A 17,085-nucleotide genomic window follows, 5' to 3' on the forward strand; every position below is an offset into this window, starting at 1 on the left:
TACACTAGACCTATGCCCATATTATTCACATTTACTTGCAAGCGAGTTAATTACATGTTTCTCTTTGTTTGAGTCTCTAAAGTCAACCTAGAGTCTTACATCAACATCGCATAAATACAACAATTAAACGATCACAGACACATCGGGAATTACAGCTAGATGAGCGACCCTTTGAACAATTTCCAATAATATCACAATTCACGTAAGGCATAGCATAAACTTACACTTACGATGGCACATCATGGCATAAATTATCAAATAAGGTAACATAAGGCTTATGCATGGAAAACAACACATTTTCGCAACTTAGCTTTTTGGACAGCAGAAACAACGTTCATTGAAACTGGTCTACAGAATGCGTCCTCCAATAAAAAATCATGTATAATATCTTTCTGGAAAGCTATTTTAAAGTTCTACAACTCTCTAGTTAAAATAGTTTTCATTTGAGCCCCAGAATTAGGTGATATTACTCCTTAAAGTTTCTGTCCGACACAGGGAAAAACAGCAGGTATGACAGTTACCCAAAACGACCTGCAACACACAATACTAGACCAAAATTTATGATCTTTATATGCCTGGAAAGATCTTTCGAAGATCTACAATTTGTATGTTAATCATTTCTTTATTTGGCGACCAGAAACAAGTGAAAATAGGACCTGAAGTTTACTGTCCAGCACAGAAATCTGACAGAGAATGCATTTGCCATCAATTTCGTTTTAGCCATTCTATTCTAAGGGTTCTAAGTCATCTACCAGCATCAAATATAGTAACATGTTCACAGTGTAACCCAATATGACATGGAAAAAGTCCAGCACACATCGCATATTCAAAACCTCAAGCACATCAATTAAGTTCATACATAAAATCATGTCAAAGCATGGCAATATGGCCTAGACATGCTACCCAACTCCTAGGACCAGCCCTTACCTTGGCTAACTTGGTGAAAAGGAAAAGGTTTTGGTGAAGAAAAGGTCCAAGAACGCTGCTGTCCACGTCCCCTCACTCTCCCTCGCAGCTCTCTCTCTCTCGCAAGGTTCTCCCTCTCGCGCGTGCGTTACTGGCGGTGGTGGCGGCTTGATCGGCGGCGTCTCTCTCTTGCTCTCTCTCAGGTTTTCATGTGGAGCTGTATGGTTTCTGTTCTTATTCAGAATGAGGGGAAAATAAGGGTTTTCCCCCCCTTATTTCCCATGCAACCCGCGGCCTCACACACATGTGGGCTAGGGTTTCATTTTTTTTTTCTTCTTTTCACTTAAGCCTGCAACCACCCTTGACCCATTAGTAATCACCACTTAACCAGGTCCAAATTACAGATAGGCCCCACTCTTTATAATTAAAACCCAATTAAACTCGGAATTAAAAAGAAAATACAACACTTAATCCGCTGGCACATTACAGCCCGACCCTTGCTCAGTAAAATTCGAATATCTCGGGATACAGAGGTCGGCATGACCTGATTCCACTTAGAGAATTTTCTACACTTAAAGGGCTACAACTCTCATGAAGGACGTTTTCCCAAATGAGGTCGTTAAGACCCTCTAAAAATTCCCACAAGTTGACAGTTGTAATCTGTCAAAACTCAAACTTAGCCAAAAGTCTTATTTTATTCAATCTATCACTTAAGCATTACATAAGTAAGTCTAGGGTCTTACATACTGGATGATGGAGAGGCTTTGAACTTCCCACTATGTAGGAGTGCAGAGGAAACCACTGAGCATCTTCTTTTCACGTGCAACTTCTCATCGAGAGTATGGTGCGACTGCCATCAGTGGCTGGGCATCATAACAGCTCTCCCTCAGGAAAGGCGGGCTCACTTTCTACAACACTCATTCTGGGGATATGGAGACAAGAAGAAAAAGGGATTGTGGACTGTATGGGGGGCGATAGTTTGGTCCCTCTGGCTTCAGAGAAACTCTATGGTGTTCAAGAATGAACAAGGAGATTCGAGCAAGGTCTTAAAGATTGCTCAGGTAAAGGCTTGGAGGTGGCTCACGGCACGCATGAAGGAGTTTCGCTGTTCACTCTTTGAATGGGTTTCGAACCCGATGCAGTGTATTGCACAGCTATAAATAAGTCTTGGTGGCTTGGAGGGGTGATGAGGTAGGCGTTAAATAGAGATGGGTATCTGATGGTTGAAGAAGGGATAAAGAGGTGATTACTGCTTGTGCAAGGAACAGATACAATCCTGGGTTCTGTTTTAGTAACAGATCCGTTTTTACCTTATCAGTCTGTTTCTATTGAAAATATATCTTGTGTCATATCTGTTTGTTTGATCTATCTTTTCTAACTTTTGTAACTTTGGGCTTGTGATACCCCTTGTACCCCTAAATAAATCTTTGCTTATCAAAAAAAAAAAAAGCTAGCTGATAAGTTTGCAGATATGAGCATAATTGTTTCTGATAAAGGCAAAGCTTCAGAGCAAGCTGAGCCAGAGGCAGACTCACCAGAAGAAGCTGGTCCCTCTGATCCGCAACTTCAGAAGAAGAGCAGAATAATTGCCTCTCACCCTAAAGAACTGATTCTGGGAATCAAAGATGAACCAGTCAGAACCAGATCAGCATTCAGACCCTCTGAAGAGACTCTACTAAGCCTGAAGGGATTGGTGTCTTTAATTGAACCAAAGTCAGTTGATGAGGCTCTTCAAGACAAGGACTGGATTCTGGCCATGGAAGAAGAGTTGAATCAATTCTCCAAGAATGATGTATGGAAGAGTCTAGAAACCCAAAGGTGCTCATATTATTGGAACCAAATGGGTCTACAGAAACAAACTCAATGAGAAAGGAGAAGTAGTCAGAAACAAAGCAAGGCTAGTTGCTCAAGGCTACAGTCAGCAAGAAGGGATAGATTATACTGAAACGTTTGCCCCAGTAGCAATATTAGAAGCTATTAGACTGTTGATCTCATTCTCTGTGAATCACAACATAGTTCTTCATCAAATGGATGTCAAGAGTGCCTTCTTGAATGGATACATCTCTAAAGAAGTGTATGTGCACCAACCCCCTGGTTTTGAAGATGAGAAAAACCCTGACCATGTCTTCAAGTTGAAGGAATCTCTCTATGGTCTGAAGCAAGCTCCCAGAGCATGGTATGAGAGATTAAGCTCATTCCTTTTGGAAAATGAGTTTGTAAGGGGTAAAGTAGATACAACTCTCTTTTGCAAAACTTACAAAGATGACATCTTAATTGTGCAAATTTATGTTGATGATATTATATTTGGATCTGCTAACCCATCTCATTGCAAGGAATTTTCTGAGATGATGCAGGCTGAATTTGAAATGAGTATGATGGGAGAACTTAAGTAATTTCTGGGAATACAAGTTGATCAAAAACCAGAAGCAACATATATCCATCAGAGCAAGTACACAAAGGAACTTTTGAAGAAGTTCAACATGACAGAAGCTACAATAGCCAAGACTCCAATGCATCCTACATGCATTCTGGAGAAAGAAGATGCCAGTGGCAAAGTATGCCAAAAGTTCTATTGTGGTATGATAGGCTCTCTTCTATACTTAACTGCATCTAGGCCAGATATTCTCTTTAGTGTACATTTATGTGTTCGATTCCAATCAGATCCGAGAGAAACTCACTTAACTGCTGCTAAGAGAATTCTCAGATATCTGAAAGGTACCATTAACCTTGGCTTGATGTATAAGAAAACATCAGAGTACAAGCTTTCAGGTTATTGTGATGCTGATTATGCTGGAGATAGAACAGAAAGAAAAAGTACTTCTGGAAATTGTCAATTTCTGGGAAGTAACTTAGTCTCATGGGCAAGCAAGAGGCAGTCAACTATTGCATTATCCACTGAAGAGGCAGAATACATCTCACCAGCTATTTGCAGCACTCAGATGCTCTGGATGAAACATCAGCTAGAGGATTATCAAATCCTTGAGAGCAATATTCCAATTTACTGCGACAATACTGCTGCTATCTCACTCAGTAAGAATCCAATCTTACATTCAAGGGCAAAGCACATTGAGGTAAAGTATCATTTTATTAGAGATTATGTTCAAAAGGGCGTACTTCTTCTGAAGTTGGTTGATACTGACCATTAATGGGCAGATATCTTTAAAAAGCCCTTAGTAGAGGATAGATTTAATTTTATACTAAAAAATATGAATATGGACTTTTGTCCAGTATGAAGATGGATCAGAACCTCTGACTATGATGCTTTTTATAAGAAGATGTCTAGTTCAGAAGATAACCTTGTCAGATGTTGTGTACCCATTGGTAACCACTCTGAGACAAGACAGCAAACGTGTGTCAGTGTATTCTGATGCCTCGTTCCTTGTGCCTCTTTGGATAATCTGTTGTAATGATTTTGATCTGCTCATTCTCCACCGTGTGTTATGTGCATTTAATATTTAACTTTATATCATTAATTTCTAGCCGTTGATTTTACTTTTGGTTGTACAACCGCCAACGGTTACCTTTAAACCCACTTATGCACACACATTTTCCACTACACTTTCTTCATTTCTCTCTCTTAATTCAAAAGCTCTAAGTCCTTCTTCAAAACCCTCTCTTCTCTCTCCTGTTCATCTTCCTTCTACCCAAACCCTCTTCCGCCATGGAAAGATCAGAGAAAGTTGATTCTGCAGATGGCAGAGTGTTTCCGAAGATGGTTGTGGGACTTGCAACTGGTCAATCTGGTCCAATTATGCGCTCACGATCAAATGAACCAACTCAGGCTGAGACTCAAGAGTCAGAGAAAGCCGTTCCGATTGCTCAGAGAGGTTGTGCAGTTACTTGCAATTTCTCTCCAAAAGATCTTCAGGTCCTTTGCGAATTGCGAGTTGATTTCATGAATATAGCCGAAAACGGGTTGGATCTTCGTCCAGCAGTTAAGCTTCAAGGCTGGGAAGGATATTTTAACAGGCTTACTGGACCCATCTACGACAAGCTGGTGAAAGAATTCTTGAAACATGCTGATTGTGACGATCTTCAAGTGGTTTCCTATGTGCTGGGCAAGAAGATCATCATCACTGAGAGATCAATTGCTCTGCTTCTGGGTCCAGACACCATCAAGGGTTACAGATTTCAAGCAAATGAATGCAAGTTGAGGGCAGTCCAAGACACGATCAATTAGGTGCTGTACGCGAATTGGCATCCTGGAAAGTCTGATTACAAGACTAGAGAGCTTCATCCTGATTTAAGGATCTGGCACAAGATTATGCTAAACTGCTTCAATCCCAGACCCATTGGAAGCTCTCCTGACTACATCAACTTCAATCAGAAAGTGATGTTATACTTCATCAAGACTGGGGAGAAGATATGTCTTCCTTACTTCTTATTCAATTATCTGAAGGACTGCATAAGAAGATCAAGAACAACTGCTGCTGTGACCAAGAACACAATCAAGTACATTCCGTTTGGAAGACTGCTATCTGATCTGTTTGTTGAGAGCAACCTGGTGAAGGACTTGATCGCTGCAGGATGTACTGAAGACCTATCCACTCTGGCTGGAGATGCTTCTACAATGATGAAGAGGATGTGCTTGATAGAAAAGAAGATTGAGGCTGACTCTGTCATCACACCAGAAGAGATCAAGGGAAGAAGAATCCCTCTCAATGATAATCCCCTCTGGTCTAAGGCTGATGATCCAGAGGCTATCATGTACTATCTTGAGGATTTGAAGAGTCTTGGGTTTGAGATTGATGTAGATGAGTTCTTCAGAGCTCTTTCAGAAGCTCCTGATTATGAATCAAGTGGAAGAAAGAGGATACTACGGTTGCAACTCTAAGGATGGTGATGATGATGAGCAACCACCTCAGAAGAAGAAGAAGAAGGTAAGAATTGCTACCTGGGTTATCCAGCAGGAAACTTCTCAAGCACAAAGAGTCACCAGAGTCACAAGATCTTCTGTCAGGAACTCAAGTAAGTTTGTAGTTCTTACTGATGATGATGAATCTGATGCTCTTTTGGTTGTGTCTAACCCCATTCCTACCCAAGCTTTACCTTCTCCTCCTACCCAACAAACCTCTGTCATACAACCAACCACCACAATCACCACTACCTGTTCATCACCACCAAAGACTTCATTAATTCAACCTTCTATTGAAGATGAACCTCTTTGGAAAAGAATCCAAACTCCTCAACCCTCTGAACAAACTTCAACCATTCTACTTCCATACCCTTCACAAGCCTCTGAACCCCCACAAGCCTCTGACCAGCAAGCACTTGAAAAACAAGACTCTAAACCACAACCTTCTGACCATTCTGAACAAGAAACTCCTTCTCCCACTCCATCCATACCTTTTGTTACCAATACTGCTGATTCCTCCCCATCCAACAAATCTGAATCTGGGCGTAAATTCTTTCAAGCTGCTAGTGATAGGATCTCAGAGCTTCCTGAGAATATCATAAGTGCTCCAAGTCCAAACCGTATCCAGGACCAAGGCCAGAACCTCTTGCTCCTGCACCACTTGATGTGGTCCCTCTGAACTTGGCCTTTCCTCCTCCAAAGGGAAGAAAATATTCTAAGGTGTCCCTCTCCAACTACTCATCAGTCAACTCTTAAGACTTTGAGTTCCCAAACATTGACGCTGGCACTTCTAATCCAACTCCAGACCCAAACACCTCTGATCTCATGGCTCTGGAAGTTGCCTCTCCTCAAGCAGTCTGTGAAACCCAAGCTACCTCTAAAGCTACAAGCAGTAATCTTCCTCTTCCACCTGAAGCCAACCTCCCTATCATTCCTTACACCTATGCTGAACCAAACACACTGCTGGAATGCATCAACTTGTTCAGTGCTCAAGCATCAACTAGGGTACGCAACCTATATGGTAGCACTGATCATAGTGAGAAACCCTGCATAGTTGCTGAAGATTGGGGACGTCTAAGCACCTGGTTGCATGACAAGAATGATACGATGTTGGAGTTCTACACTGAAGAAAGAGAGGAAAGAATTGAAGCTGCCAGACAAAGGCTAGAAGCCAGAAACAGAAGGAGAGAAGCTCTACATGAGATGCGCCTAAGGGAAAAGCTCTGGAATGCGATGGAAGAAGCCAGAAGGAAGCAAGAGCGAGAAGAAGCTGCCAGAATCGAAGCTGCTCTACGTAAGTCTTCTCATTCATTTAATAAATCATGGCATTACATCTAAAATGGAGGATTTTTCCTCAATGTTCTACATTGCCTACGCTTCTCCGCCTTCTCAAGCTCCAGACGATGTTGTTTACTCCAAGTTGACCAGGCTCTGGCGAACCTTCTGCTTCTCTTCTTCAGGAATCGCAGGCATGGCCTCAAGAGCTGCCTCTACAGCACAGATCTCGTAGGAGGTTTCCAACTCCCTCTGGAAGAGTTGCTTCAGTTCCTTTATGAAACCTAGGAACCCTCTAAGCGTGGCGTCCAACTCTGGACTCAGACCGATGCCTAGCAACTGGTTTGTCAGGTTATAGATGCTAGGACTCTCTGGGTGCCTGACATTGAAGAAGAGATCTTCCTCAAAGGCCTTCCTCCTAAGCTCACTCATGCAATTTTCAAAGGATGCCATTATACTGATTGATTTCAGAAGCAGATGAGTTGGGAAGACTGTTATGATTTACCTGCTATTTATAAGCTAAGCTCAGTCTCCAGAAGTTATTGTTGAAGCAGTTTCTCGAGGTGTTTACATTGGAAACTGGTGCAAATCTTTAACTCCCTGGCTGGTGGTAAACGTTCCATTCTTTTTTGACCGGTACCATTCACTTCATTTAATTTTCTGCATCTGCATTAATTAACTATTTTCTTAATTAATTTATCTATTTCTCTTTTTCTCCTAATTTCTTTTTAACTTAGTCCTTCTCTAAGGGGGAGTACCTTGTACTTCAAGCTAAGTTTTTCACACCCCATTCTTTTTGCTTATGACAAAAAGGGGGAGTACAACCCAGTTTTTGATGTGTAAGCTGCGTTAGTGTGTTATTTTTTTCTTTTGAGAATTTTTAGTGATCCATCATTATGACCATAGATCTATCAATGAGGCACTAGAAAAGAATACATTTTCACTTCTTATGAAGTGATCGTATGCTCAAATCAGTTGACTCTGATACCTTTTCCTTGCCTTGACTCTGTTTATTCATGCGCTCTGATAATCCTATATATATATGAATTTGATTGATAAATCAATATGATCACTTTCACTTTAGCTCAGAATCTAGATATTACTAATGTTTTATTAAGTCTTAGATTCAGGGGGAGCTAAGCTCAGAATCAAGATGTGTCTTGGATTCAGAACGAGCAAAATAAACCATATCTCAGGATAAGCTTACCTCTGATGCCCTAAACACTGAGTGTATTCCGTTTATTGTTTAAGAATTGTTCATAAAAATACTTGGTTTTGTCATCATCAAAAAGGGGGAGATTGTAAGACCAAGATTTGGTCATGTAGTACAACTCTATGTTTTGATGATGACATGTTAACTATTGTGTATGAACAATTATGGTACTCTAAGATTGTTTTCTGAGTGTTTAAATGACAGGCTCTGACTCTGGTCAATACTCACAATTATCAGAAGCATTTATCTCAAAGAGTAACCAACGCAACGCTTTCACACTCACTATGTTCTGATTGAACAGTAGTATATGCTTCAGAAGTTCAGAAGATGATAAGCTCTGATGTGGATTCAGATCACTTCAAGTTCTGAAGACCAGAAGCTCTGAAGGTCCAGAGGCTCTGAAGGTCCAGAGGCTCTGAAGGTCCAGAAGCTCTGAAGGTCCAGAAGCTAAGAAGTAAAGATTTGGAAGTCCAAGAGTAAGCTGGCTCAGACCAAGTACTTCCAACTCTGATGTCCAGAAGTAGAAGATACGAAGGTGAGAGGATCCAAGCTTCCCTCTGACTCTGATCACTAAGCTTCACAAGTTCCAACATGAAGCGTCGTCTGATCAAAAGTCAACTAGGATAAGGCTCACGTCGCTATCCATGTACAAAAACAATTGTACTATCCTGACGACCTTACCTAAGATGTTCAGCCACAACAGAATCTGGAAGTTCCAGATTTGCCCTCCAACGGTAGCATTTCAAACAACGAATACAACCCTAATCCTTGGAGTATAAATAGAGGCTGAAGTTGGAAGAAGAGGCTAAGAAACTTTGTACAAGCTTAAGCAATCATTCAATATTCTCTTAGCAATCTTTCTTCAATAGTTCTTACTGTGTTTACCTTAGCTTTCTTAGAAGCATTCACTGTAAACCCCAAACCCTCAAACAGTTAGTTTGATTTCCTTAAGGGACCAAGTTTGGTCAACTCCTTGAGAAGACTAAGAGAGTGGATCTTAGTGTTTTCTAGTTTATTGTATTGTTAGTTACTGAGCAGGTTGCTAGTGCAGTTGTAACAAACATTGAATAGTGGATTGCCTTCATTCTAAGAAGGAAGAAATCACCTTAACGGGGTGGACTGGACTAGCTTGAGCGATTATCAAGTGAACCAGGATAAAATACTTGTGTGCTTCTCTTCATCTCTTATCTTTGAACCTTGTGTTGTTTGTTTGAGAGATTTGTCTAAATCTCAAGAGGGAAAAGTTTTTAGTTGAAAACGCTATTCAAACCCCCCCTTTCTATCGTTTTTCATACCTTCACTTGGATCCTCTGACCTTCGTATCTTCTGCTTTTGGACATCAGAGTTGGAAGTACTTGGTCTTCAGAGCCAGCTTACTCTTGGACTTCAGAATCTTCACTTCTTAGCTCTTGGTCTTAAGAGTGATATATCAGTCAGATTCATATATATATGAGATTATCAGAGCGCATGAATAATCAGAGTCAAAACAAGAAAAAGGTATCACAGTTAACAGATCAGAGCATATGATCACTTCAGAAGAAGTGAAGATGTATTCCTTGCTAGTACCCCACTGACAGATCTATGGTCATAATGATGGATCAGTTAAAATTCTCCAAAAGAAAAATAATTCACACTAACACAGCTTACACATGAAAAACTAGGTTGTACTCCCCCTTTTTGTCATAAGCAAAAAAAATGGGGTGTAAAAAACTTAGCTCGAAGTACAAGGTACTCCCCCTTAGAGAAGGTCTAAGTTAAAAAAAATGGAGAAAAAGATAAGTAGATAATAAGGTTAAAAAAATAATTAGTTAATGCAAATGAAAAAAAAATTAAATGAGGTGAAGAACACCGGCCAAGACGGAAAGGAACGTTTACCACCGGCCAGGAGACTTTATGCCTTGCATCAGTTTTCAGAGGTGTGAAACTGCTTCAGCAATAACTTCTGGAGACTGAACTTGTATATAAATAGCAGTGATTCCATGACAGTTTTCACAATTTATCCGCTTCTATTCACAAATACTGCAATGGCTTCCTTTGAGAGTTGCATTAGAGAGCTAAGGATCAAGGCCTTTGAAGAAGATCTTTTCTTCAACGTCAGGAACCCAGAGAATCCTAGCATTTACCAACTAACAAACCAGTTGTTAGGCAAGGATCTGAGTCCAGAGTTGGACGCCACGCTCAGAGGGTTCCTGGAGTTTGTGGAGGAACTGCAAGACCTTTTCCAGCGGGAGTTGAACAACTATGCAGAGATCCGTGCGGTGGAGGCTGCACTTGAGGCCATGGCTGAGAGTCCTGAAGAGGAGAAGCAGGAAGTTCTCCAGAGCTTGGTCCACTTGGAATACAAACAGCATCGTCTGGAGCTCGAGAAAGCGGAGAAGTGTCGACAATGTAAATCCATGAGTAAAAATGATATGATTTGGGAACACAAAGGATCGTTTTGAAAACCGGGGACAAAAGATAGGAACTTGACCCTAACCGCGACCTGCCGGTAGAACCAAAGTTATCAAAGATAAAAGGGGAACTTGACCCTAACCGCGACCTGCCGGTAGAACCAAAGTTATCAAGTTTAGTTCTTAACCCAAGAACAAATGGGAAGCTCTCACAATATGAGAAAACTCAATATCATTCAGATTCAAAAACTGATTTGTTCCATACATTGAGTCCCTATTTATAGGCTAAGTGGGATGCTACTCTTTCCAATAAGTAATAATGCTCCCACTAACATTTAATAGACTCCACTAGAGATTTATAGCTCCACTAGCATTGGAAACTTGAGTAAAAGCCCACTATTCCTAAAGATGAGTCAAAGGCTCATAAAAGACATTAAAAACCAACTAGGGGGAATACAAAATGTCATCAGAAAATTCACCCCTAAATTAAATACGAAAATTCAAAAGAGAATAAAAATATTGGACTTATTTTGTAGTTATGAAGGTCCAATAATTATTAGTCTCTAATTTGTATAATTTCAGCTCATGAATGCATCTTTAACATGGAGATTGGGCTCTTGACAAATCTGCCTTCATGTTGGGTCCAAACCATCATTCTTAATTTGAAGGAAAAATCCTTGCAAAGCTTGATTCATTCCTTTAGGCTTGGACCTTGTAGTTGGACATCCTATTCCTTGGAAAAGAGTCTATGCATTGGCTGGTCCGATCTCTATCATTCCGTCCCTCTTCGAGATGATTCGTCCTCGAATCAAACTCATAACCTGGTCAAAGGAACAACAATAATTAGTTAAAAAAAAAGTTGAAAAACTCTCTACTGCACAAAACTGAATTAAGCCTCCGGGATCGAAGACTAATCTTAAGCATGCTAGCCATTCAAGTAAGGAATCATATTCATCATATAAGAAACCACCATGATCAACATGCCAAACACCTTTCAAGAAGCCATATTGATCAAGATAGTACAACTTGTATTTGAGCATGAAATCACAATTGGAACCATTAGTCTCAAGTTCTCTACCCATGGCACATTCAGCTTGTTTAGAATTATTCCAAGTAGAGTTACAATCAAAATCAGGTGAAGATTTATGCATGTTCAGAACATCCTTGTTATGCAAATCATCATGTGAAAATGAATTAGTCAACGTATGCACATTAACATGTAAATCAGAAGAATTCTTCATGTGTATCAAATTTTCATGTAAATCATTAGGAACAACCACAACACTTGAATCAAACAAAGTAACTACTCCCTGCTCGGTCTCTTGGGATTAGACCAATCTGTTTCCTAGTTCTTAATGGTGATGTAAAATCACATGGATCTTGATCCTGCAGAATATGTGAAACACCACTAGACAAAGAAAAGTTATTAGAATCATTGGAAATCAAGGTTATTTCTTGACAAGAAAACACTTGACCATCACTGCTATTTTTTTCACAATCCTTTTCTTTTTTTCTCAATTCCTCATTCTTTTCACTATCAACTTCTTTTTCTATCAATTCTTCTTTCTTTTCACTTCTCATTTCTTTTTCTCTCAACTCTTCTTTCTTTTCATTTCTCATTTCTTTTTCTCTCAACTCTTCTTTCTTTTCACTTTCTCTCTTTTCCAATTTCTCATTTCTATCCTTCCTTATTTCTCCCTCATGCTCTCTCCCTCTTTCCCCTTCATGCCTCCCAGAATATCTTCCATATGAAGACTCCTCCTCTTTATTGTTTCGCCTAGGAGGGATCCCAGACCTTGATGAATGTGTTAAATCATCCAATCTCCTATTCAAGGCATCAAATTGTTCTTGAAAAACTTTTGCCAAAAATTTGAGATCAAGTTCTTCTTTTCCTCCTCTACTCATGATTAAGTGCTGCAAGAAATAGTAAGTAATAAAATCCTCACTCACACAATCTCACGTGTTTACGCTCAAAACATTTTAATCACTCGTGTTTCGCTCAATATTTGGCTTTTTTTTTTCTCTAATGATCTCACAACTCTTGCCTTTTACCACTCAGCTTCACCTTATGAGCTCTTAAATTAAGAACTTTAGGATGGTTCAACACAACAAGGAACAGCTAGAGTACGAAGATGATAACTTCAGTGATTTAAGGAAAATGAGAGATTAGGAAGGACACACTAATTTTTTTTTTAAGATAAATAGTAAACGAGAACAATGGCTGAGGTTTTTTTTTTTTTTTTTTTTTGATTGCTGGAAAGAAACACACTTAAATTCTTCAGGTCACAACTCTTTTTTTTTTTATAATACTTCTTTTTTTTTCTTTTTTTTTGTGCTTTTGGACCTGAACACTTCTTTTCTTTTCTTTTTTTTTTTGCACTTTTTTTTTCCAGCAGAATGCAAATCACAAAAGACAAAAAGAATGAAGGAACACACGAAAACTTCAAAAAAGATGATGAGAAGACAAGGGAAAGGATAATATGAGTAGGCTGTTTTTTTTTTATATAGAATGAGAACAACAACAAAAAAATGAAAAATAAAAACAAAATGGAGAAAAGAAACCTGGTTTTCAAGAGCCTAAGCTCTGGTACCAAATGGTATGGTTTGGGAACACAAAGGATCGTCTTGAAAACCGGGGACAAAAGATAGGAACTTGACCCTAACCGCGACCTGCCGGTAGAACCAAAGTTATCAAGTTTAGTTCTTAACCCAAGAACAAATGGGAAGCTCTCACAATATGAGAAAACTCAATATCATTCATATTCAAAAACTGATTTGTTCCATACATTGAGTCCCTATTTATAGGCTAAGTGGGATGCTACTCTTTCCAATAAGTAATAATGCTCCCACTAACATTTAATAGACTCCACTAGAGATTTATAGCTCCACTAGCATTGGAAACTTGAGTAAAAGCCCACTATTCCTAAAGATGAGTCAAAGGCTCATAAAAGACATTAAAAACCAACTAGGGGGAATACAAAATGTCATCAGAAAATTCACCCCTAAATTAAATACGAAAATTCAAAAGAGAATAAAAATATTGGACTTATTTTGTAGTTATGAAGGTCCAATAATTATTAGTCTCTAATTTGTATAATTTCAGCTCATGAATGCATCTTTAACATGGAGATTGGGCTCTTGACAAATCTGCCTTCATGTTGGGTCCAAACCATCATTCTTAATTTGAAGGAAAAATCCTTGCAAAGCTTGATTCATTCCTTTAGGCTTGGACCTTGTAGTTGGACATCCTATTCCTTGGAAAAGAGTCTATGCATTGGCTGGTCCGATCTCTATCAAAAAATCCTCCATTTTAGATGTAATGCAATGTATGAAATGATTAAATAAAGGAAGTGTTTTTGCAAATATTGTGTGTTTGTTAATGCAGATGCTGAAACAATAAATTAAGCACATAAGAAGAAAATCAACAAGTTAATCTTTTTAAAAAAACAAGGTTAAACTCAATAACATAATAAAAAGAGTGAAGGAGAAAGAGAAGAGAATTCCTAAAACTAAGGTTTAGGTAGCCTGCTAAGGATTGTCGTGCACATCTTTGACAGACCTTGGATGAGTGTAGTGTGAAGGTTAAGTTGCCTCTGAAAAGAGTCAAGTCTGGCCTCAGTGGAAATAGGATCAGACTGATTTGGAGCAGACAAAACAGCTTGATCAGAGGACGGTATATCAGAGCCTGGTGTGGGCTGAGGAACTTGAGCAGAGGTTGAGGCGATGTCAGTAACAGGAACAGCAGCGAGCACTTGATCTTTTAGGGCAGCAGCCTCAGCTTCTAACTTAGCAGCCTGTTCAAGAGCTTCTAACCGAGCAGACTCAAATTGGGTAGCTTGAAACCTTGCTGCTTCAATTCTAGCAGCTTCTTCTTGCTCTTGCTTCCTTCTGGCTTCTTCTATAGCATTCCAGAGCTTTTCCCTTAGGCACAATTCATGCAGAGCTATTCTCCTTCTATTTCTGGCTTCTAACCTTTGTCTAGCAGCTTCAATTCTTTCCTCTCGTTCTTCAGTATAAAGGGTCAGCATCTCATCAATCTTGCCATGTATCCAATTGCACAGACGTCCCCAATCGTCAGCAACTATGTTTGGTTTCTCACTAAGATCAGTGCGAGCATACAGGTTGCGTATCCGAGTTGATGCTTGATCATTGAACAAATTGATGCAGTCCAGCAGTGTGTTTGGTTCAGGATAGGTGTAGGGAATGATGGGAAGATTGGCTTCAGGTAGTGGAGGAGGAAGATTACAGCTGGTAGCTTCAGAGGTAGCTTGGGTTTCATAGGCTACATGAGGAGAGGCAACTTCCAGAGCCAGAAGATCAGAGGTATGTGGGTCTGGAGTTGGGTTAGAGGTGCCAGCTTCATGATATGGAAACTCAAAGTCTTCAGAGTTTACTGATTGAGTAGTTGGAAAGGGACACTTTAGAATATTTTCCTTCCTTTGGAGGAGGGAAGGCCAAGTTCAGAGGAACCGCATCAAGTGGTTCAGGAGCGACCAGAGGTTCTGGATTTGGTCCTGGATAACGGTTTGGACTTGGAGCTCTAATGATATTCTTAGGAAGATCTGAGATCGTTGCAACTTGAATAAATTTGTGACCAGATTCAGAGTTGTTGGATGGTGAGGAAACTGCAGCATTGGTAACAAAAGGTATGGATGGAGTGGGAGAGGGAGTTTCTTGTTCAGAATGTTCAGAGGTTTGTTGTTCAGAGGCTTGTTGTTCAGAGGCTTGTTGAGGGTATGGAAGTAGAATAGGTGAAGTAGGTTTAGAGGGTTGTAGATTTTGTATTCTTTTCCACAGAGGTTCATCTTCAATGGAAGGTTGGATTAATGAGGTCTTGGGTGGTGATGAACAGGTAGTGGTGGTTGTGGAGATTGGTTGTATGACAAATTTTTGTTGAGGAGGAGGAGAAAGTAATGCTTGGGTAGGAATGGGGGTAGGCACAACGACGATAGCATCAAATTCATCGTCAGAAAGAACTACAAACTTGAGTTCCTGACAGAAGATCTTGTGACTATGGTAGTCATTGGTGCTTGAATAATTTCCTGCTGGATAACCCTTGTAACAATTCTGACCTTCTTCTTCTTCTTTTGAGGTGGTGGCTCATCATCATCACCATCCTCAGAGTCATCCTTTTCAACAGTAGTATCTTCCTTCTTCCTCTTTGTCTTCTTCTTCTGAGGAGATTCATAATGAGGAGCGTCTGGAAGAATTCTGAAGAACTCATCTACATCAATTTCCAGACCTTGACTCTTCAGATCCTCAGGATAGAACATGATTGCCTCTAGATCATCAGCCTTAGACCAGAGGGGATAATCATTGAGAGGAACTCTTCGTCCCTTAATCTCATCTAGTGTGAAGGCAGAGTCAGCCTCAACTTTCTTTTCTATCAGGACATCATCTTCATAGTTGTAGGAGTAAAGGCTTCTCCAGCAAGAGTGGATAAGTCTTCAGTGCATCTTGCGTCGATCAAGTCCTTGACCAGGTTGCTCTCAACAAAGATATCAGATAACAGCCTTCCAAACAAAATGTATCTGATTGTGTTCTTGGTCACAACAGCAGTTGTTCTTGATCTCTTTATGCAATCCTTCAGATAATTGAAATAGAAGTAAGGAAGACAGACCTTTTGCCCAGTCTTGATGAAGTACAACATCACCTTCTGATTGAAGTTGATGTAGTCAGGAGAGCTTCTAGAGAGTCTGGGATTGAAGCAATTCAGAATGATCTTGTGTTAGATCCTTAGGTCAGGATGAAGATCCTTCGTCTTGTAATCAGATTTTCCAGGTTGCCAGTTGGCGTACAACACCGAATTGATGTTATCCTTGACTGCCTTTGACTTGGAATCGCTAGTCTGAAATCTGTAGCCCTTGATAGTTTCTGGACCAAGAAGCAAAGCAATTGACCTTTCAGTAACGATGATCTTCTTGCCCAGCACATAGGAAACAACTTGAAGATCGTCACAGTCTGCATGTTTCCAGAATTCCTTCACAAGCTTGTCATAGATAGGTCCAGTAAGCCTGTTGAAATACCTTTCCCAGCCTTGGTTCTCCACTGCAGGACGAAGATCCAACCCATTTTTTCCTACATTATCGAAATCAACTCGCATTTCACAAAGAACCTGAAGTTCTTTTGGTGAAAAATTGCAAGTAACTGCACAACTTCTCTAAGCAACTGAAGGAGTTTCCCCGGAACCTTAAGTCTCTGCACGAGACGATACACTTGTTCTTGAACGAAGAGTAGGACTAACTTGACCCGTTGCAAGTCCCAAAACTAGAGGAGGAAACACTCTTCCATCTGCAGAATCAGCCTTCTCTGTTTTTTCCATGGCGGATGAAGGTTTGGGTAGAAAGGGGATGAACAGGAGAGAGAAGAGAGAGTTTTGAAGAAAACCTAAAGCTTTTGAAGGATAGAGAGAGAAATGAAAAGAGTAAAGTGGAGAGCGTGTGTGC

Source organism: Lotus japonicus, chromosome 3, assembly GCF_012489685.1.
Source record: "Lotus japonicus ecotype B-129 chromosome 3, LjGifu_v1.2".
Taxonomy (NCBI): domain Eukaryota; kingdom Viridiplantae; phylum Streptophyta; class Magnoliopsida; order Fabales; family Fabaceae; genus Lotus; species Lotus japonicus.